At 35.5% G+C, this 25518-nt stretch overlaps 1 long non-coding RNA gene and 1 pseudogene across 1 annotated transcript; one reads left to right on the top strand and one right to left on the bottom strand.

The window, feature by feature from the left end:
- Positions 1-347: 347 nt before the first annotated feature.
- Positions 348-1131, top strand: LOC108980166 (annotated as a pseudogene).
- Positions 1132-23477: 22346 nt separating this feature from the next.
- On the bottom strand, positions 23478-24420 carry LOC108980167. Its single transcript, XR_001994340.2, has 3 exons — positions 23887-24420; positions 23713-23785; positions 23478-23519 (listed from the first exon to the last, which is right to left on the bottom strand). It is a non-coding gene; the product is annotated as an uncharacterized LOC108980167 (long non-coding RNA).
- Between the last annotated feature and the right edge of the window lie 1098 nt (positions 24421-25518).

Below are 25518 nucleotides of genomic sequence, written 5' to 3'. Positions count from 1 at the left end.
CCGAAAACAGAGCGTTACAGTAGCCAGCCAGAAAAAGCTAGACAAGTACTGATCTAGTTAAAAATCCAGAAAGCATGCATGACTCCTTTTTTAATGGGAGATATGATCCGGGGGTTTTTCTAGGATTAATTTACTGCTTTCAAAACAAAAAGAGACTTGTTCCTGTCCTAGAAAATACAAAATCCGACATACATCACAGCTATATATATCCGTCGTTTCTTGCTTTTGCACATGATGTAGTACTGCGTGGGGGCATCCAAACCAAAAGGCCACTTGCTACGGCTTGAACTCCAAGTCCTATATAAATGTTACTAGATTACCGTCAAAGAAACACAGAAACACACACCTAAAATAGCCGGCAGGATGATATCTCCAGTTATCTTCATCTTTTCTCTGCTCCTTTCCACCTCCCATGCTGCTGTGCAAGACTTCTGTGTAGCTGACTTCGAATCTCCTGAAAGCCCTGCAGGCTACGCATGCAAGAAGCCTGCAGCTGTCACGGTGAATGATTTTGTTTTCTCTGGCCTAGGCATTCCAGGCAACACCTCCAATAGAATCAAAGCTGGGGCGATCACTGCATTTGCATCAGACTTTCCAGGTGTAAACGGCCTTGGAATTTCTTTGGCTCGTGTGGACATTGCGGTCGGGGGAGTTTTCCGATTTCACACACATCCTGGAGTTTCAGAAGTCCTACTTGTTTTAGAAGGAACAATATTGCAGGGTTCGTTTCCTCAGCTAATGAAGTTTACACACAGACTCTTGAGAAGGGTGATCTTATGGTTTTCCCTCAAGGAGTACCGCACTTCTCACTGAATGCTGGAAGTTCTACGGCTGTTGGATTTGTTAGCTTCAGCAGTGCAACCCCAGGTGTCCAGTTTCTGCCCTTCGCTTTGTTTAAAAACGACTTACCCACTGACATCATAGCAGCAACTACATTTCTTGACGAAGCTCAGATTATGAAGCTTAAAGCCATTCTTGGTGGCACTGGCTAAGGTCTATGAATCAGTCTATATATTAATAAAAAGAGAGTACTGTTGTGAGTTGTTCTTGTTTTGTTTTTAACAACTTTGATTGTATGCTTGATGAGGGTAAAAATATTTCTGTTGAAGGCAAATGCCAATTTGAAGATGAATAAATGTGCAAGCTAGGTTTGGTTTGTCTATTCCATATGGGAACCTACGATTTCCAAGTGATCACAAAAAAAGGATAAACACAAAATTATCAAATTAATATGATCATGCATAGAGACAGGCGGCCTGGAGTGGCAAGTTTTTGTGGAAAAGAACTGCCCAGTACTGATCGTCAATATTTTGAACAATAATGAATTATTAACACATATGTAATGCCCCGTTCCCGGAGGTCCGGAGAGTTAAATCTTAAAACATAAAATCAACTTAAATAGTACAACTATAAAATCCGAAAAATCCAATAAAATATTAATCAATTTAATCAATCCAAATATCTAAGTTCCTCCATGGGGACAATAAAGAAAATCTCAATAACATAAATTAAAAACTCTCCAAAACTCGAAATTATCCTTAACTCCTCAAATCAAAATACCCGAAAAAAAAAATCAGTTTACTAACTACGACTCTCAAATAAGCACTTTTATCCTTAGGGACTTATTCCACTCTGATCATCACACCTGCTAAAACTTCCTACTGTTATTCTTCAGCTGAACAATCAAAATTATCTGAAAAATATATGGAGATAATAGGTGAGTTATCAATAACTCAGTAAGCAGAGAACATATATCAGTGTGTAAACATGAGCATTTACAGAAATCAGAATGCAGAACAAAACATTTTCATTTTTAGAGTGCGGAAGCAAAACATTTTATCAAAATATCAGAGTGAAGATTTAGAAATAATTTCATTCAAAAATATTCTTTGGCATAGCATAACTGATCATCATCATCATCAGAACATCATATCAGAACAGAGGCCTTGTATAACACCCGTGGTAGGGTTGTGCATCTGCGGATAGCGAAACATAACATTAATCACTCTGTCACCAAGGTGTGCACTCAAAACAGAGACCACTACTATAACCCGTGGCAGGGCCGTATCCACTATTATTACCCGTGGTTGGGCCGTATCCACTATTATAACCTGTGGTTGAGCCGTATCCACTATTGTAACCCGTGGTTGGGCCGTATGCCACTATTATCACCCGTGGCAGGGCCGTACTGAACAGAGCGGAAACATAATCAAATTCAAAATCAGAGTGTCATGCCAAAAGTTTTCAGAAATCACGTCTTATCCAAACTGAGTACTAAACAAAATCTTCGGAACAGAACAAAATCATATCACAGCATAATTTATGCACAAATTTCATATTCGCTCTCTTTTTCAAAGTTCAGAAACAGAATGTCAAAAATAAGGTCATGTCTACACCAGTCATGACAGAAAATACTTTCTTCTTAACCAGAATCTCATGAGTAATGCAGAACAAATAACTAAGGTAGTTCAAATTTATTTTCATAATCAGATATGTATTTTTCCATAAATAACCTTAGCTCATACCTGGACTTAGCTTTTTCGGAATTACCTTCAAAATGTCGAACAATAATTAATCGTCACCTATAAAATAATCACGTAATTCTCGTAAATTTTCAATTAATCTCATATTTTGATATTTAATCCTTAGCTTCTAAAATAACCTATTTAATTCCTCAAAACCTAAAATTCTCATAATCTCAAAATATATCATCCCTTTCTAAAATCGCCAATGTCCATTTGATAACTTCGACTAAAAAAAAACATTTAAAAGTCTAACTTATTTATTAATGAAAACAACTTATAAAGTTTAATACTAGATAATATAATTATCCCAAAATATTTTAAAATAAACCATAACTATTTTTAAATAGACTAAATCATAACTAAAGTGTAAAATAATAACATTAATCCAATATTGTTTACTCTAAAAAAATAAAACTTAATAACATGATAAAATACTTAAAGTGATTTTCTGTAATCATAATTAAAATGTTCACAATAAAATTTCACACTTACTGTAAAAATAAAATGCCACACTTAGTGCAATTTAAAAAAAAACCTATATATATTTTTTGTAAATTTCTTATACTTCCTACAAAGACCATGTAAAAAAAAAAAAAAGCAGATTTAATACAAACATAATACCAAATTGAAACCACCCAATAATAAGGGTAATATTGTGATTTCATATCCACAAATATGAAAATCTAACTTTACGTAAATTCTTGAGAAAATGTTGAATAAGTTTACGGTGCAACAGTCGGTGAGGCGGGGTGCGAGATACTCACCGAGAAGAGAACGAGAGACACAACAGCAGTGCTGGGCGGAGGTCGAAGGGGCTCCATGCGGCTGCAGAGCACTGAGATTGAGAGAGAGAGTAACACGGTGAGGGAGATGGAGAGTGAGGGAGAGACGGAGAAAGAGAGAACGAAGGCTCACCATGATGCAGCGAGGCGTGCGACGGTCTGGGGCTACGTGCGTTGGTTTCGGTGGTGTAACATGGCTGAAAAACCAAGGGGCACAGGGAGATGGAGAGGCCAGTGGAGGAGCTCAGTGGAACGGCTTGAGCAAAGACTGCTCTGTTTCGAGAGTGGAAAAATAGAGTATGCCCCTGTGTTCCTCCTTCAACGGCTGGGCGACGGTGGTTGGCCTTCCATGGCGGCGAGGACGGCTTGGAGGGTGGTGCGCTGCTTGCAAGGAGGAGTTGCTATCTGTGAGTTGGTGTGGCAGGGCAGCGGCGTCATGGAGATTCAACCCATGTTGTGCTACGGGCTTGGCCAGTGACTGGGTGTTGCACGGCTGCGCTGAGGGGAAGGTCTCACAGTGAGGAGAAGAAGTGGCTATGGTGAGGCTTTGGGCCCTGGGCGATGGTCCTTTACGGTGGAAAATGGTTTCTGCGGAGGAAACGTGGTTGCTGCTTAATTGTGGGGAGGAGTGTGCAGTGGGAGAGATAGGCCGCGACTTGTTGGGGATAGAAAAGTGCAAGCGGCAACCCTAGTTTGTCAAAATGAGGAACTGCTAAATGTGAGAATATATATGCATGTATATCTATTACACAATGGTTATCGCGAATGATGGAGGGATAGGGACGATCATGCCACGGAGAAACGGACGAGTAAAATGCACTAGAAGAAAATCATGCACGACGAGAAAATTGTGAGGCTAAAACTGTGAAGTTGCCGTGTGAAAGAAAAGATGTTTGAAACAAAACAACCACAAAATGAGGAGAAAATAGAGGCGTACGGGCATGTGATGATAAGTGCTTAAATATATATAAAAGGGCAATACGAAAAACCCTAGAGAAAAGAGAGTGGCGCGCATGCAGTGGGTAGACGGACGCGAACGTGCAGAAACGTGGAGTCTGAAATTATTTTCATGGGGTACGGCACTTTAACTCGAAAATAATTGGCCCACGACTTGGATCTTGAATGGGGTTAATGCATGGCCTTTTTCTCTAAGTTTTAGATCTCAACTCAACCTAAAAAAAATTATAGTAGCCCCATAAATTTTTCGAGTGAAAATCTACTTGGTCCATTAAAAGATTTTAAACCCATCGAAAAGAAGAAAATTATAATCCGCCAAAAATAATTTAGGCCCATACTCTCTTCCAAAAAAATTTTACTCGAAATTTCAAGTGGACTTTTCATACCTATAAACTCAAAAATTTTGAAAAGCGGGCTTGGTTGGGCCCGGGTGTTACAACATACGAGCGAGGATTTGATTTTAAAACACTACAATACAATTGTTTTTTAGTGACGGTTGAGAAATTGTGACAGTCCCCAAATCGTCACTAAAAAGCTTTTTCTGTGGCAGTTTCTGGAAATTGTCACTAAAAACAGATGAGATTATTTTTACGTTTCAACGTATGAAAAATTTAAGTTCGAACGTCACATAGACGTTCGAACATTGTGGCTACCTACGTGCAAACGTGAAATATTTTGGTGCCAATGGTCAAATGTTAGTAATTAATGTTTGAACCTTAATTGTAAATTTAAATTAAATATGATTCTAATTTAAAAATTATGTGATTTTTATAGTGCATAATTTGTAAACAAGTCTAAAAAATTGACTTGTATATATTTATATATACACAATTTGTAAAATATAAATATATATTTTTATATATTTATATTTTTATATACATATATAAATAAATATTTATGTTTATATATATTTGAAGTGCAATGATTTAGTATTAAAGTTGGAAAATATAACATTAAAGAAGATTGAGAATTAAAATTAAAAAACCATAGAAATATTAAGTAATATTTTTCCTTACATATATTAAAAGAAAAATACAAAATATGATAGAATTTCGTAAACAACACTCAGATGATAGCGTTGTTTGCAAAATTCGTACTCCATATCTCCTCAGTCAAGGTATCAACATTATCATTGAGGATACCTACACGATGGGTTATCTAGGCCACAGATGCCTCTGGCGCCCCGAGCGATCGATCGATCTGCGCAATCAGTTGTGAGATCACCGCATCAACCCAAGCAGGCCGCACATCTCTTGCAGATGTACTTGTTGGCTGCTGACTACTATTCCCCACACTTGGCTCAGGTTGCGTTGGAGGAGATAAATCCTCTACAGGGGGTGGCTGACGTCCCCTTGCCTGTCCAATGATATGTCGATGCGTGGTCATGTCGAGGGGGCTTATCGGATCTTTGATCCACTCCTCTAGCTGGGTTGGCACTTTCCGATTTAGTAATAGCTAGCTGATCAGGACATCGTATGGGAGATTGTCCGTGGAGGCGATGCTTGCCTCGTAACGAATCCTCTAAAAAATGTGCAGTGGAAAATCTATGGGATCTCCATGTGCCACTTGTATAAAAAACTATGCCCGAAGCCGACGAAATGTGGCTTTATGTCACAGGATCCATGTCTGTTGCAACAATAAGGTGCAACATGTAGAAGAAAGGTAGTATATGCTTTTGGTTGAAGGCGTTATTCCTCTTAATCTGCATGCTGTCCCTCCCGGTGGGGATGTAGAAATTCTCTTCTCGGTCATCATCCCGAGCCTCGAGGCCAGTATCATCGACCTTTGACCGGTCTGCATCTCTGGCTGATGCTGGTTCAAATGGACCAGTAGATGATGCAGAGGTTCCTACAACCTCACAGGGTGTTGCATATGCAGTGTAGGTGTGCAAACCATGCCTAGAGAGTCAGCCGTAGTCGATGTCTCAACTCCTCAACGAATCTCGAGGTGCTCGGCGATGACATTTGGTCAAATCTCAAGGAAAATACCGCGTACAGTCACAGTGTGAGAGGATGCATCCTAAGGCATGTCACACATCCCCATATAGAACTCTTGAACCATTGAGGGGTATACATTCCCCCTCAATGTGCAGATATTTCCCCATACTCTACTGACGAAGACATCTCTGAGGTTCGTCTGCTCCCATTTGAATTCGTCAAACTCATTAATCATGAGCTGTCGCTCCACCATAACATTGCAAGCCCCGATACGAGCAATGTCTTGGGTGGCTCCTTCCCTCCGTCCTTTCCTGGTATGCAAAGGATGAGCCATATCCTGAAAATAGAAAAGGAAAAAAAATTATTTACATTGATATATTTTTTGTGTTAATTTTAAGTTGCTTTGCATTAATGTTCGAACATAGTAAAACAAATGGTCGAACGTTCAGATAAAACATTCGGATGTGTAGCCTTTACGTTCGCACAAAAAACACATATGTGCGAATGTATAACATACACATTCGAACGAAAATTGTAAATAAATTTAAATGACGTACATTCTGACATTTATGTTATACGTTCGAACGTATGGGTTTTACGTTCGAACGTAAAGGATGCACGTCCGAACTTTGAAGCATAAATAAATTTTAAAAGTAGTACACGTTTTAACTAAACGTTTGGACGTAAATGTTACAAAAAATAACGGCTATGTAGAAAAATGTATGTTCGAACGTAGAAGACATAACGGTTATGTAATTGAAACATCGTATGTTCAAACGTCTTGGTGAAACGTTCAAATGCTTCGACATAGAATGGCTGAGTCAACTCAGTTCAGCCATTCTTGAAATCTCGAAAATCAAGTTTCAAGGTTTTCTAAATGCTGAAATGCCACTGTAGAAATGAAGTATACACTTCAAGAAACTTTTTACAGTTACTATTTGGCCAATGGAAACCCGTGGTGGCCGGAAAATAGAGTTGAAAATCTGGCCACCACTTGGCCCGTTTTAAACAAAACCAAACCCAAGTCTCAAATAAAATACATGTTAGAGGTTAAAAGATGGATGCCTACTTTTTACAGTGACGGTTGTGGCGGGGTTTGACGGCGGCGGCGACGGAGGAGTGGCGGCTTGCAAACAGGACTGAGTACAAAACAGTGAAAATGACATTTTACGGTTCTATTTTGGGCTTATATACACGAAACGTTTGAACGTAATTCTTAGTACGTTCAAACGTTTGCTGATTGATTTTAAAAAATATTGACGATAATATTATATTATTAATATATGTTATATATTATAATCTATTATATAGTATATTATATTATATATTATAATATAATATATTATATATTATATATATTGGATCTATTGTAAACTAATGATCTTTACCACATTATTCTTCTCCAGCACCTTCTAGTTATCATATACTTAGATCTGTTATTATATCAATTTCTCGAAATAAATCTCAAAATTTTGACAACAAATCCCCGAATCTAGAAACACAAATTCGGGGAATTATTCCTGAAAATAATATTGATACACCAGTATATACCGTTAATCATCCGGAGAAGGCATCCACCTCTTATAATCCTGAAAACGAACATTCTTCTCCAACATATAGAACTCCTGATATAGAGATGATTCCGAAACATACACCTTGAGTAAAGAAGAATTTAAAATTAATAAAAAATATCTTAAATAAGATTATATGAAAGAAGAAAATAGTCACAAAAGATTAATAGTTTTCTTGAGTCTTACAAAAATATAAAGAGATTATATTCAAGAAAAATATTACGAGTACTTAGAAGGAATACAAATTAATATACCTTTGTTTATATGGTTTGAAGGTTATAAATCAAATCAATTATCTACTATAAACAGGACTACTAATCAATGGATTAAAAAAGAAAATAATTAAAATGTTTATGAAGAATATCCTCCTTTTGAAGCCATTAAATTCAATCAAAGAAATACTCAATCCATTACCTCTAATGGATTCCCAAGACCCGTTCGATCTGAAATTAACAAATTATGACCCTCAGATGATGTGATTGCAGAAAATTAATACACTATATATATATTCACAAGTAGTTTGAGATAATGCCTAAATATATACCTTGAATAAAGAAAAATTTAAATTAACAAAGAATATCTTAAACAATATTATATGAAAGAAGAAAATAATCACAAAAGATTAATAGTTTTCTTGAGTCCTACAAAAATATAAAGAGATTATATTCAAGAAAAATATTACAAGTACTTAGAAGGAATACAAATTAATATACCTTTGTTTATATGGTTTGAAAGTTATAAATCAAATCAATTATCTACTATAAACAGGACTACTAATCAATGGATTAAAAAAGAAAATAATTAAAATGTTTATGAAGAATATCCTCCTTTTGAAGCCATTAAATTCAATCCAAGAAATACTCAATCCATTACCTCTGATGGATTCCCAAGACCCGTTCGATCTGAAATTAACAAATTATGACCCTCAGATGATGTAATTCCAGAAAATTAATGCACTATATATTTTCACAAATAGTTGGAGATAATGCCCAAATATATACCTTGAATAAAGAAAAATTTAAAATTAACAAAGTATATCTCAAACAAGATTATATGAAAGATTAAAATAGTCACAAAATATTAGTATTTTTCTCAACTTTTACAAAAATAGAAAGAGATTATATTCAAGGAAAATATTATGAGTATTTAGAGAAAATACAGATTAATAAACCTTTCTTTACATGGTTTGAGATCTATAAATCAAATCTATTGTCTATCATAAACAAGACTACTAATCAATAGATTAAAGAAGAGAATAATCAAATTGTTTATGAAGAATACCCCATTTTGAAGTCATCAAGTTCAACCAGAGAAATACTCAAATATTGGCTTCGCACCTTCTAGTTATCATAGACCTAGATCTGTTCTTACATCAATCTCTCAGAATAAATCTCAAAATTTTGACAGTAGATCTTTTGATACCAGATTCCAAAGTCTTGACACACAGATTCGGAGAATTATATATAGACTATATATATAGTGTATTATATATATAAGTTTTGTTGTTAGTTTTATTAATTATATATTATTGATTCATATATATAGTATACTATATATACTATACTATATATAGTATATATAGTATACTATACATAGTCCGGATTACTCACCCTGGCATCCACCTCTTATAATCCTAAAATTGAATCTTTTTCTCCAACATATTCACAAGTGATTGGAGATGATGTCCAAATATACACCTTGAGTAAAGAAGAATTTAATAAGAAAAAAAGAATATCTCGAATAAGCGGGTTATATGAAAGAAGAAAATAGTCACAAAAGGTTAGTATTTTTCTCAACTTTTAAAAAATATAAAGAGCTTATATTGAAGAGAAATACTATGAGTATCTAGAAAAAAATACATATATATAACTATTATATTAATAAATACTAACTATTTAATAAAAGCAACGTTCGAATGTTAATTTTTTTACGTTTGAATGTTAATATTATATTCCTGCTCGATTTCCTCATATTTGTGATGATCTTTCCACATTCGAACGTTTAAATTTAACGTTCGAACGTGAATGGAGATATATGAGAGAAAATCGATTGACATTCAAACGTACAATTATAATACGTTCAAACACGATAAGAAAAATGCTGGAAATTTCCCACTCGATTTAGGCACCTCTGTGATTATTTGAAACGTTCGGTGGTATGTGCTAAATAATTGCCGAGAGATTGATGACTATCTCAAGTATGTCATTCCATGCTTCGAATAATTCTAGTTTTCTTGAAGTTTAACTATAAATGTTGTGCTCAAAATATGCTTCTTTTGCATTTATATATAACAGTGAGCACATGGACAAACTTAGGACGGAAGGCATAGAAAATATAGAGGTAAGACACGAGGAAAAATTTCTGAGTTGATTTGAAGAATATGTATGAACTAAAATTATAAATATGTTACATTTTGAAACTTTTAACTTTGGGTAACTTTAATAAATATATACTATTTCAATTGTTAGATTTTGGAACAACGTGCTCATGATCCTAAATCAGTTTCTCCTGAATTTTATGCATTGGCCCGTGGTCACTGAAATAGAGCACTTTGATACACTGCATGCACAGTTCAAGGCTATAGATTCCATATTCTGGACCGTGAACGTAATAGAAAGACTCAAAAGTCTGGTGTGTTGGTCGAGGGGAGTCATGGAACAGATGATATTGACTATTATGGTGTCATACGTGATATTATCAAATTGAAATATCTAGATGGGTCTGTAACATATGTATTTAAATGTGATTGTTGGGATCTAGCCGGTGGTCGGGTTTTGATACATAGTGATAATCACTTTATGAGTGTTAATACTGCATCTAAATGGTACGAAGATGATCCATTTGTATTGGTTTGTCAAGCTACCCAAGTCTATTACTTGTTGATCCGTTGAAAAGTGCTGATGAAGATAGTGGAGAGATAACCTGTCGAGTAGTACAAAAATTTATCCCTAGAAATATATATGAAGCAGGAACGAGTGCAGATTGTAGAGGCATACCAGGATGATAGATAGGGTATTAACTTGTTTGTTGACCTCGGTGCACTCGAGTTGCTCCCCTTGTGTAGAGATGATGTCCCAATCGTCCATCTCGACCCGTCCATATTAAATGATTATTCAATAAAAGTAAGTGAGGAGGAAGAAGAAGAAAAAGAGTCAGAAGATGAAGAAGATGAAGAAGAATTAGAATCCGGGCAGGAGGTTGATAAGGAGGACGAAGAAGAGGTGCATGATGATGATGAAAATGTTATTGAGGAAGATTCCGAAACAAGCATGAAAAATACATCCGAATATGAAGAATAAAAATACTAAATATTTTATTCATATAGGTGACTATAAAATATTGTACTTTTCATAATTCTTCTAATTAATTTTCCTTGATATATTTCCTTGATATAATTAATTATTTTCTAGGATGCTGCCAAAACGACAACGAAGAAATGTGCCTCCGCCAAGTCCAAGTCCTAAACCCATTGAGGACTCCCCACTCAAGGAATCCGCTCCTGAAGATCAAGTTAACACACAAGAGAACAATAGCTAGTCGACACCTAACCAGTAAGGAAATATTGTTTTTGATAATTAATTATATAGTAAATACTTTTATCTCAATAACTATATAACTATAAATACACTATTATCATGTAGTTGATGCATCTGCACGTCGCGGCCGTGGCTATACACGTGGCATCTCTCTTGAGAAAAATAGAAGGCACGAAAAACTCAAGATCATCATACCTGACAATTCCACTAGAGGAGTGGATGATAGTGCAGCAGCACTTTCCTCCTATATTGGCACAGTAGTTCGAGCTTATGCTCTATTTTATGAACGCTCATGGCAAGATGTTCTAAATGAGATTAAGGAGCACTTTCGAAGTCATGTGCTGGTGAGTTTATTTTGAGAGTGCATTTTCTTCACCTAGATTAATATATCATATTTTTTACCTGATTCACTTGCTAGGATGAATTCGACCTCTACTTTGGCTGTAGCGAGGATTTGAGAATCGTGAATGAGTTTATGGCTACACTATTTCGACATCACAAGAGACAATGTCATGACAACTTAAAGAAGTTTGAGACGTTGGAAGAGGCTGCGCAGTGCCCTTTCCACCAGATGAAGTTAGATGATTGGAGAAAGTGTTGTAATCTTTTTGCATCTCCAGATTATCAGATATTTTACATTTATATGTTTTAATTATTTACATTCATATTCGTTCTATATATTATATGTATACATATTACAATTAACATTCTTAATATATTTTATAGCACTTGAGTTCTACAAATGCATCCGCTCTGACTGTCCATCATCGTGCCGGTTCAAGGTCATTCCATCGTCTTTCTGAAAAAATGGTAATTAAAAAATTATATAATTCATTTATTTTTCTGATATTCTTTTATTTAAATACTAACATTATATTTTTAAAATTGCTAATGTTGCTTTGTTAGAAACGTGATGATCCTGAAAACTTTTCTCTTATCCATATATCTATGTACCACTCATACTAATGAGTATAGTGAGTAGATAGATCCTGTCGCTACAGATAATTATGTAAGCAATGCTAATTTTGTTAAATAAATTATGCAACATGTGAATAATTTATTTTTTATTTCTATTTCTTTTAATACGTTACTTATTAACGATCTTTACTTTTCAAATTGCAGGAAAAAATGATGAAGATGCAGTCACCTTCTGGGAAATCCTCTCCTAGTGACAGACATATTCACACAAGTGTTCGAGTCATAGTCTAGTATGGCAAGTGGTTTTGGACGATCTATCAAACATAGATGTTCATTCTTCTCAACCTCATCAACTTCAGAAATTAATAATCTCCCTAAAGATTTAGAAGCTGCACGGCGTGAGAATGAGTATATGGGGTCGAGACAGCAAGAGTTAAAGTCTCTCTTAGAATGACAGTCTCATTTAGAAATGCGTTTGCAGGAACAACAGAGAGACCATGAGGAAAGAATACGCAGTGAAGTCTAAGAGCAAGTGCAGCGGGAGATGATGATGCAAATGGAGTGTGTTATGTCGTTGCAATAGAATAGCGGTGGGCTTGCTCATATGGCTAAGAAGAGTTGGCTGAAAGATGGGGACCATAATTCTAAATTCTTTCAAGCTTATTTAAAGGCTAAACAACATAAAAGAATCCAGGAGATGTGTTTGTCAGATGGTACTGTCTTACAATCCCCTTTTGACATTCACAATGTAGCCGTTGATTATTTTCAGAAGTTCTTGGATCAGAGTAGTTCTCGTGTTTTGCTGAATTTGAGTGACTTGATCTCTCTTGTTATTACTAATGAAGATAATTTGGTTGTTGGTAGAGCTCCTTCCATAGAGGAAGTAAATGACGGGTGAAATGTTAGAGTGTAGGAATGGCGTAAGGGGAACGTGACAAGATGTCACAATGTGTCGGGAGTACGCGAGGAATCGTACTCATGATGAGTTAGGAATTTATGTACCAGAGTTTTGGGTAACGCGACAAGGTCATAGTGTAGCTCTGGAGCAATCTCGGGCTATGTGACGTGACATAAGGCGTAGTTGTGAATGGAGTTTTGTCGTGTTAAGTGTTGGGATGAACTGTCAAAAGGGACGGGTAGCATAAAGAGTCATGCTAGCCGTGTTAAGAGAAGGTTGGTATCGGAGTATGGCTCTTGTCCCTACGAGCTGGTGATCAACGTGTTATATATGTTGATCTTAAGTGATGAAGGGGTAAGGTACATGTGTAATCTGTGTAGACATAAGTGTAGGACGGATTCACCTTATGTAATGGGTAATTTGTCATGAGCATAGTTGCACGGTGCTTAAGCCTCAGAATTGGCTTAGAGCAGTGTGGTTTGTATGGATGGGAATGAGGATTTAGTGTGGGCTAAGATACATGAAGACAGTGACGGGTGCATCGTTAGGATTGAGATGTGTGATTCCATCGGTCGGAACCATGCGTCGAATGTGGTTGTAAGAAGAGTAAGACGAATGTCTTAGTGTCTTAATCCTAAGGTGAATCATGAGTTTACTTTAGTGGATGAGCACTCAAGGCAAGACTTTGAGTTGGAAGATGTGGTGACCGTAAGTGGTCTCGAAGGATTTAACATAGTGAAGGGCACGTAAGTGCGTGGGATAGAAGGAGAGTGTTCCAAGTATAGAGTAGTTCTGTTTATAGTTCAAGTTGCTTATGCATTAGATAGAGAATGACGCTAAGGTATGTGTATGCGTGTAGGTTGCCATCTGACAAGCACATGAATGGACTAAATGACATGCAAGTAGCTTGGAGTCCAGGTAAGAGCATTCTCATTGGCTTGGCCAAATGAGAAAATTATCTAAAATTTAGATAACTTGTATAAAAAAACTACATTGGTTTGGCCATCTTCAAAATAATTTGCATTTTTGCTACAGTCATTGGCCAAATATAGAGAACCATAATTGGTTCTCCAAATATTAAAATACTAATTTCTCACTCCACGCAAACAAATTAAATTAATTAGAATATAATTAACATTTAACATTTAGAATATAATTATTATTAACATTTGATAATACTTTTAAAATATTAATTTAATTAGAATATAATTATTATTAACATTTAATAATACTTTTTTAATATTAATTTAATTAAAATATAATTATTATTAACATTTAATAAAAAAATTTTGATATTAATTTAATTAAAATATAATTATTATTAACATTTAATAATACTTTTTTTAATATTAATTTAATTAGAATATAATTATTATTAACATTTAATATAACTTTTTTTAATATTAATTTAACTAGAATATAATTATTATTAACATTTAATAATAATTTTTTTTTAATATTAATTTAACTAGAATATAATTATTATTAACATTTAATTGGTAGAACTATAAAATGTGATAAAAATAAATTTAATTAATTAATTATTAAAATAATAATATTTTAGTATTATATAGAATGTGAATGACTAATCCAATGTGGAGATTGAATTTAAATGGAATAGGCAAATGTAAAAAAGTGTGATATTAGCTAAATTTTGAAGATGCATTTGCCCAAGCCAATGAGAATGCTCTAAGTGTTACGCTCATACTCTTCTAGAGTCTATATAAGATAAAAGAAAATGAAAACAAAAACTTTTCCTTTATGACGCTTTAAGAAAAGACTAAAGACGTTTTAAAGAAAGAAAATGCTAATTGTTCGAAAGTATAAGTATGTACGGCCCCTCCTTGGCAGCTCCTGTTTACGCAACCAAAGTATTAATTGTATGCATGTGAATGGATGACTATATGCTAAATCTATGTATTTTCTGAGAAAATCTATAAACTAACGAGAATGCATGAAAGGCATGACAACGGATGTTTTTATGGACCCTACGAACCGATGCTCTAATGTGCGCCACGAGGTGATGCTCGTGGACGCCATGATTGACGACGTTCAAGGTGACGCTTAAGGGATGCCATGATAGCTGACGTTTAAGCCCATGTATGTTCTTAAATGATGTATGCACGAACGAACTGTTAAAGAAAGGATAGGATTGAAATGGATTGAAAGAAACAAAAAGACGATTTTCGGGCTTAAGCCCCAAACGATGTTTTCTCATGAAAAGAAATGTTTTCTCATGAAAAGAAAGGACTGTTAAATGAAAGAACGAACTGAATGAAAGCTCCAGCTCATTCGAGCTGACATGAATGAACGAATGAATGAATGAAAAGCAAGAAAGAAAGAAATGAAAGCATGAATGAATGAAAAGGGTACCAATGAATGGGCAAATTGCAATGCCGGGTAAATAATACTAGAAGTGCACCCAGTGCTGCCCCCTATGAAAGGGATTCCCAACCTGTGGCCACGGGGGGAATCCGGGTCCAAAGGAAGACCACTAACCCCAAACACACGGGGCGTAACAGTGTATACTGGCCTATGAAAGTGATAAGAACGAATGGATGTATGCATGTATGTATGAATGTACAAATGCACAAACCTTTAAGAAATGAAGGCACTGACGAGGAACAAGTTTTAAAGAAAGGAAAGCCTTTTGAAAGAAAAGCCTCGTTCAGTGAAGTTTTCAAAAGAACGCATGTATGGACGTAAACATGCACGAACTCTTGAAGAAATGAAGGCACTGACGGCAGAAACATTTTACGAAAATGATGCCCATGTTTAAAAGAGAAAAATCCCGTCCAGTGAAGTTTTCAAACGAACGCACATATGACACGTATGCATGCACGTAATAGTATGTATGAGCGATGAATGCATGAATGAAAACCTATATTATTATATTTTAACTGTATGAAGTAATGCTTACGAGTGTTCGACTAATTTTAGTTTTTATGCATGTCCCTCCCCCCACAGGAACTGCATGATCGGGACGGACACGGCCCATGGGGAAGAGCATGGAAGTCTAGGCACGAGTTTTAAACGTACGAGAGGCCTTTTATTGTAAAAATTAATATTTTTCGTTGTAAACCTCTTTTATCACATATCACATTTTAATCTATAAACTTGCAGTCTCGCACCCTGAGTATGCAAGTGAAAAGTTTTAAATAGGACGGTAGCTCCCGTCATCCTTTTATAAAAATATTTTAGAAAAAGTCCCACCACAAGGACGGGCATTACATGGTTAGCGGTGGAGGGGGTCTGGCATGGTTGACGAGTGATGAACCGAGAATGCGGAGAGACAGTGAACGAGAGGGAGTTATGCGTGGGTTGCTGCGGCTACTACTTTTTTAGGAGAAAAACATGCATTTATAGAGTTGATTAAAACCCTAGATGCGAAAAGAAAGGAAGGTAACTGAGTTGATTAAAACGTGCATGAGAGACGTGCATGCAGAAACTGAGTTGTGCGTGTGTATGCAGTGGACGTAAGAACTTACGGGAATTAAGAAATAAAGACCGAAAGAGAAGAAAACAAAATAAAACATGCGGAAAAAAAACGTGTGCAGAATAATAAAATAAAATAGAATAAACTAAAACAAAATAAATAAATAAAATTGAGCTTGATTGGGTCAGGGTGTTACATTCTCCGCCCCTTAAAAAAATTTCGTCCTCGAAATTTGTTACACCTAAAGCAAAGTCCAAATATTTATCCGCTACAACCATTCCATGCCTACCTCAAACGTCAATCATATTTTCGAACCTAATTAATAATCGAAAATTTGTCGAACCTAAAATTCCAAGTTCTAACCCTCCAATATTGTCGGTCAAATTCTCCCATAATTTCTCTAGCCATACACGTTCGCACACATTGCCTTTTAAAGTCTAGAATATAAACCTCAATAATACAATTAAATACCCAAAATTAAATTTCAAATTCTCCACCAAATATAAAACCTCAATGAGTAACGAAATAAACTCCCAAACTATCATATCACTCACCAAACCATGCTTTCACTGCTTACTCTAACAACTTATAGTCCTAAAAAATTGAATCACATACCTCGAAAAAGAACTAACCCCCGCATTTACAACTAACTAACAGAGAACTCTTAAAACAATAATCAAAAGTTCCAAGCTTAAGTCCTAAATAACCTCGATTCACAAATTTCAAATCCTTGGAAAATCTACTCTCAACCAAACTTTAATATTCTAAGCTATCCTATAAGAACAGTTCCATACAAGCATAACTAATCTCGACTCAATTAAAAAGATTTCAAGGAGAAATAGAGTGAGGTACCTGTGATCTCATTGTTGTCATTCTCAGCATCTTCAGATGTCAGTGCGAACACTCGGGTCGGTCCCATTCTACGTTGATTATTACCCTAATTCGCTTGTTGGGAACCTGGATATGGGTTAGGCTTCTTGTTGTTTGTCAGCAGCAAAGGACATTCCTTGATAAGATGTCCGGTCTTACAGCATCGAAAGCACATCCCCATTTCCCTTTTGCACTCTCCAGTATGTGCACGATTACAAAACTTACAGAGGTTGTTCTATTAATTTACTTGCATTTGCTTTTGCCCCGAGCTGCTCCCATCATTTCTCTTTTTCCACGGCCCTTGATCCATTGCAAATTGAGACCCCTGTGGCGCAGTCCCCTTCCTCTGATCCAGCAGTGTTGCGCTTCTTTGAAGGCTCCGCTAAAATATTGTGGCCTTATTCACCAATTCTGAGAAGTTTCGGATTTGAAAGCCAACAATTCTTTCATAAATCTTTTCATTCAGCCCTTGCTCAAACTTACGAGCTTTCTTCTCCTCATCAGGGATCAAATATGCAGCAAAGCGTGATAACTCAATAAATCTAGCTACGTACTGGTGTACTGTCATAGCTCCCTATACCAAATTAGCGAACTCCATAGCCTTGTCATCTCGGACTAAGGTTGGGAAAAAGCGTTCCAGAAATATCTGCTTGAAGTGCAGCCAACGGACTATTTCCGTCCCTTCCGCTTCTCTGATGGTTCTTTCAGAAATCCACCATCTCTTTACTTCTCCAGTTAGTTTGAAAGCAGAGTATAGAACCTTCTGTTCGTCCGTGCAGTTTATAACGTGAAGTATCTCCTCAATATCTTGGATCCAGTCTTCCGCTAAGGTTGCGTCGCCCCGACTATCGAAGGTGGGAGGATGCATTCGATTAAACCGTTCTATGGTACATCCCCATTCATCATTTTGTCGCATTCATACCCGATACACTTATAACAAGAATAAAGGATTTGTGGAAAATAAGCAAATGGTGATAATAGTAAAACAAACATAAGTACATACAAAAAAAAATTGTACTAGTAACAGTAGTAACTCTATAAAACTCCAAACTCTAAACCTTCCATCCTGTCAAAAGCCTTATATGCGGTCTACAAAATTGAACCGAACCTCAATCAACATGGACATCTCAGAATATCTATAAAAATTCCTACCCTTCCAATTCCATAAAATATCTTGTCTATCGCCTGAGACTTCTAATACCCTAAATACCCATAAAAATCACTTCCTATAGCTCACAAATGTCTACACCACAACTCTGGAAATTATTTCCTTAATGTCATGATCCAGCACCTACAATAATTCTAAAACCTTAACTCTCATCAATCACCTCATTGTAGTATGCAGAATCTCAAACCTGGAATATCCCCAAGATCATCTCGTAGTCCTCAAATTTCTATATCTCGAGTATGAAATTATTTCCTAAACCCACAGATATCTAAAACCTCAAATTCCAACTAACTCCTTATTATAGTTTGCAGAATCTCTAACCTGGTCTCTGATACCAATTGTAACGCCCCGATCCCGGAGGTCCGAAGAGTTAGTTTTTAATACTTAAAATTAACTTAAATAACACAACTATAAATTCTATAAAATATTAATCCATTTAATCAATCCAAAAATCTAAGTTCCTCCATTGCGACAATAAAGAAATTCCCAATAACATAAATTAGACATTCTCCAAAAATTCAAAAACATCCTCAACTCATCAAATCAAATAGCCGAAAAATAAAATAGTTTACTACTACGACTCTCAAATAAGCATTTGTACCCTCAGACATTTATTCCACTACGATCATCACACCTTGCTAAACTTTCTACTCTTGTTCTCCAGCTGAACTATCAAAATTATCTGAAAAATAATTGGAGATAAGGGGTGAGTTATCAATAACTCAGTAAGCAGAGGACATATACTAGTGTGTAAACATGAGCATTTACAGAGTTCAAAATACATAACAAAAATATTTTCTTTCAGAATGCAGAATCAGAATAATGTTTTCAAAATGCAGCGTCAGAACATGTTATCAAAAATATCAGAGCGAAAGTTCAAAAATATTCATAATCAAAATTCCTTTGGCATAGCATAAACTGAAACATCACATCTTATCTTATAATATCAGAACAAATACCATGTTTAACCCCCGTGGTAGGGTTGTGCAAACCCCGGTAGCTAACTGAGCAGAAACAGAATGTGAATCTTCCCCTTATTCATTCTCGGAGCTCCGAGTGTGCACATAGGAAAGACCGTGCAGAAAACCACTTTGTTTCCAAAGTGGGTGCACCAGAAACAAAAAAGTTGGAACCAACCCGAACAGAGGCCACAGTTTTACACCTGTGATGAGGTCAGAACGGAACAGAAACAGAAACAGAATGTTATGCCAGAGGTTTTCAGAAATCACATCAAATCATATTAGAGTACATAAAATCTTCAGAACAGAACAAAATCATTAAACAACATAATTTATGCACAAAATTTCATATTCGCTCTCTTTTTCAAAGTTCAAAAACAAAATGTCAAAATAAATAAGCTCATGTCTACACCAGTCATGACAGAAAATAATTTCTTCTTAAACAGAATCTCAAGAGTAATGCAGAACAAATAACTGAGGTAGTTCAAATTTCTTTTCAACATCAAATATGTATATTTTCCAAAAAATAACCTCAGCTCATTTTATTTTAATGCAAAGTCTGGCATAAGAACCCTGCTTACCTGGACTTCTTAGCTTTTCAAAATTTTCCTCAAAATGTCGAACAATTAACAATCGTCACCTATAAAATAATCACATAATTCTCATAAATTTCCAATTAGCCTCATACTTCTATATTCAATCCTACGCTTCTAGAATAACCTATCAAAATCCTCAAAACCTAAAATTTCAAATCATCACTTTCTAAAATCATCATTGTTGATTTAATAACTATGATGAAAATATTTAAAAGTCAGATCTATTTATTATTGAAAATCAACTATATAGTTTAATACTAGATAATATAATTAGCCCAAAATATTTTTAAAATAAACCATAACTATTTTTTAAATACACTAAATCATATCTAAAGTGTAAGAAAAATAACATTACACCAATATTGTTTACTCTTAAAATAAAACATTACTTAATAACATGATAAAATACATAAGTGATTTTATGTAATCATAATTAAAATGTTCAAAATAACATTTCACACTTACTGTAAAAATAATATGCTACTATTAGTACAATTTGAAAAGCCTATTTATTTTTTGTAAAATTTCTTATACTTCCCACATAAATCATGTAAAAAAAAAAAAAAAACAGATTTAATAACAACAAAAATCCCAACTACAGGGATCCAATAAAGGGGCAATATTGGAATTATTAATCAAAATACTTCCTAAAACTACGGAAGTTTAAGGAACAACTAAAATCATACTAGAAACTAGGCAACGCCGCAAGGTTGGAGAGTAACGGAGGACCTACCGAGAGAGAAGATGTGCGGCATTGGGTGCGGTGGGAGGTGCTGCACTCGGCAACTACGCATTGGACGAGAGAGAGAGAGAGAGGTGCACGGTGAGAGAGAGACAAAGTCAAGATATACAGAGTGAAATATGGTGTATGCATGGAGGTACTACCGAGAGAGTTACGCGCGGCAACGGCCTGGGTGGCTAACGACGGTGGCACGGCTAGGCGTGGCTGAGATGTTGGACTACGGGTTCCCGTTGCGTCGCAGAGGAGACGTCCGAAAGGCTTGGTCAAAGACCAAAAATTTCCGTGCTTGGAAGAGCAACCAATTGCTATGTTTTTTGGGACCCAAAACAGAGGAGTTTTGGTCTACTAAGCAGTTGGTTGTTCTCAGCAATTGGTGGTGGTGCAATGGTGGTGAGGAAACTGGGAGAAAAGGAAGAAAACCGAAGCGGCAACTCTAGCTTTAGGTGGAGGATGGCTATGGGTCAGTGTGCGACAAAGCTTCTACGTTGGGCGGCTTAGCGTGGGGTACGGTGGTGCAAAACAGAAACTTGCGTGAGGCATTGCTGCGGTGCACTGTTGTTGTTGGGCGTTTCCTGGACGTGGAGGCAGTGGCTGTCTTTCGGGTGCAGAATAATAAAATAAAAATAAATAAATAAAATTGTGCTTGATTGGGTCCGGGTGTTATATGTAACGCCCCGTCCCCGAGGGTCCGGAGAGTTAACTCCTGAAACCTGATAATCAACTCTAACAAGGCTAGAGTACTTCCAAATTCAAGAATATATCCATTTTCCCAAACCTCAAATCGAACGTGAATACTTCAATTAAATAAATCAAATAAACTCATTTATCCAATATTCAATCCAACAACCCAAATAAAATCAATTCTTCTTCATGTCTCAAATAACAACTAGAAATAATATAACATTAACATATGTCCCCATAAACCGTCTAAATCCATTGAAGCAAACTTAAGAAAAATAATTAACCTCCAACACCAACACTAATATCATGGGATACCCAACCACAAATCACTGCTAATCTTCTCCACAGACTATAATACTGATCCTCAGCTGAACCATCAATGTCATCTGAAATATTATGAAGATTAACGGGGTGAGTTATCAACAACTCAGCAAGCAGAGAGCATATACTAGCATGTAAACATGAGCATTTATAACATTTGATAAGCAGAAAAAAACATTTATTTCTAGCATGCAGAAACGAAACTTTGTACAAAAGCATTAGAGCGAAATTTTCAAAAAAATAAACTCATTCCAAAAAGAAAATCCGTTGGCATTTCTAAACTGAAACATTATAATCTTATTATCGTTTAATATCACATCGGGACAATACCATGTTTAACCCCCGTGGTAGGGTTATAAACCACCATTATACCCGTGGCTGGGCCATATTCCATGTTTCACCCTAGTGGTAGGGTTATAAACCACCATTATACCAGTGGTTGGGCCATTTTCCATGTTTCACCCCCGTGGTAGGGTTATAAACCACCATTATACCCGTGGCTGGGCCGTATACCATGTTTCACCCCCGTGGTAAGGTTATAAACCACCATTATATCCGTGGCTGGGCCTTAAGAGAAACAGAATGGATTTCATCGAAAATCCGGTTACAAACATATACAGAATCAGAACTTCATGCCAAGATTTTCAGATGATACATCATGTCTAAACAAAACACTGAAAAGCTTCAGATCATTTCACATGTTCGAGATAAACATAAACAAATATTCTCATTTATTCATAACAAAACTTTTAGAATTTCTTATTCGCTCTTTTACATAGTTCAGAAACAAAGTGCACAAAACTAGCTCATGTCTACACCAGTCATGATAGAAAAACACTTTCTCTTATATAGAATTTATGTATATGCAGAATAAGCATCTGAGGTTGTTTTCAGATCATCTCTTTCAAAAAGAAAATAAACACATTTATTCTCAAAGTCAACCTCCTTTTTATTTATTTTATGCAAAACTAGTATATGAACCCCGCTTACCTGACTTCTTCATATTATCAACACCTTGAGCCGGAACTCTAATAGTAACACCACCTAAACAAAAAGAACATATATCCAACATTTAATAACCAATCTAGTAGACTATTATTTATTGAGTAATAAATCAAAACAGTCCATTCACAGCTCCATAACTATCTAACAATTAAACCTGAACAACTCTCTCTTCAAATCATTCGCATTTAAAACCCAAAACAGCCACCTTCTATAACACCAAACCAATCATAATTATTTCCAAAACCAACAATTGCAACTTCAATAATTAAAAACATAACCCAACTCAACTTCACTTCCAACCTTCGAATAAAACAATTTCAGTATCCGCATCAATATTTTATTCATTCAGCACATTAAGACTTGCATGAGAGTTCAATACAACTAGTTCCAAAACACCCATTATTTACACCAAGAAGTCCCAAATAATAATTCAAAAGCAGTCTCACAAATCATCCAAAATCATATATCTCAACATCAAGAATTCCATCACACTCAACCACCATCAAGTCAATAACTCTATTATATTTCACAGTCTAAACCTATCATCAAAAACCACCAACAGCTACGAGGAACTTACCCCAACAGAAAATACAAACTTCAACCACTTCGAATGGCCACTGCAATTCACATCCAAAATATTCACAGCAATCTCTAGTGAACATAAAACCAGAAAAAAAAAAAAAAAAAAGAAAGAAGAATATACATAAAAAGAAAGAGAGGGAAAGTCGGATTGAAGGAAGAATTAAGAGGATTAACAACAAGTATAGAATTAAGAGTGACTAACGGTTCAGTGGGTGGAGTGAGAGTTACCAAAAATTAAATTCAAGAACTCAAAGAGGGAAAACCCAACCACGACACTTAGATTTTTGGTACCCACAATATGCTGCAAAGTGACAAAACCCAAAGAAAATAATTCACGAATTGCTAGTGAAACAGAAAGAAAGAACAAAAATATGCAGAGAACGAGAGAGGACGATGGCTCACCTTCGAAGAATCAAAAAACTCGAGACCCACGGAAACGGATGTGTCGGCTAAGGATGAAATACCAGTCCGCGCAAGATAGAGAGTTTGAGTGGTTCGAAAATGTGGTGAGGAAGGCTCTTCATGTGCGGAACCGAAAGTAGAGATCGTGGGGCGTGGGAAGCAGTTGCACTGGAATGGAGGAAATCACGGAAATGCAGACCAAAAGCAGAATGAAGGAACGCAGTGGAGGAAGAAGAGAAACAGTGCACGGCATGAAGGGAATTAAATCCCTCCCCAAAACGACACCGTTCTTCACTCAACCAGTTCATGGGCTGGGTTTCGCACATCCGACCAAAACAATGGGGCTGGGCCTAAGCCCGGTTATTACATTACAACTGTTGTGAGTTGTTTTTGTTTTGTTTTGTTTTTAAGAACTTTGATTGTATGCTTGATGAGGGCAATAATATTTCTGTTGAAGGCAAATGCCAATTTCAAGATGAATAAATGTGGAAGCTAGCGAGGTTTGGTTTGTCTATTCCAGACGGGAACCTACGATTTCCAATTGATCAAAAAGTAAGGATAAACACATGAAATTTATCAAATTAACATGATCATGCATTGAGACAGGCGGCGGCCTGGATTGGCATGTTTTTATGGAAAAGAACTGCCAGGCCAGTACTCATCCTCAGTATTTTGAACAATAATGAATTATTAACACATACGAGCGAGGATTTGATTTTAAAATCATTCACCATCAATATAATTATGATAAGTACAACCTTATCATCTATATACAATATTGTAGGGTCCAAATTTTTTGACGGGTCAAGATCGACAAAAGCCTATCTTGTTTAATTTGGCATAATTTGCAAGTTGGGTCCGAACCTTTTTTTTTTGTTTTTTCTCTAAAATCAAGAAACTATATAAGTTATATTAATAATAATAATAACAGCACAAGACTAGTCAAGCGGGTCCCTTCTATATATATCAAAGAAGGAAACTGATGCCGTTACAACTATTTTACTACTACTTTACAACTCTACATAAAATGATTGAAGGTAATTTTGTATTATTTTTTAAATTTATTTTTAATGGACTATCATAATTGCATCGGTTGATTCAAAATGAGTTGTCTAATAGTTGCAAAAAGAATTGTAAGTATTCAAAATGACGAACCAAATCGTCTCAAAAAAGAAAAATCGTTTGAACATAACTATATAGATTCGAATATGGAATTAATGCCCACTCGAACAGTATGCAATCTGTTCGAATAATAATATTGGCGGAAAATTAATTTATTTTTCCCGGGAAAAATTAATAACCGTTCGAACTTAAAATTCCTTGTTCGAACGAAGATTTTTTCAATTAATTCTTTTATTAGTATGGATTTGTGCATATATTTTTTCCATTAAAGTAATAAATATTTTTTTCCATTAATTTGTAATCATTTTTAAAATATAAAAATGTGTATATATTATATATTATGATTTGCGGTGAGTTAAAATATTTATAAATTCATAAATATATTTTATGTAATTAACTTCAATAGTGATTTATTTTATGTTAAATTTATATAAATATAACTTTAAAGATAGTATCATTTTTTATATTATCATTATCATTTTTTATATTATCATGTACGGCAAGTAAAAC

This window comes from Juglans regia, chromosome 10, assembly GCF_001411555.2.
Source record: "Juglans regia cultivar Chandler chromosome 10, Walnut 2.0, whole genome shotgun sequence".
NCBI lineage: Eukaryota > Viridiplantae > Streptophyta > Magnoliopsida > Fagales > Juglandaceae > Juglans > Juglans regia.
Note: the sequence above shows the minus strand (reverse complement) of the source record. Positions and strands in the feature narration are given on the sequence as shown.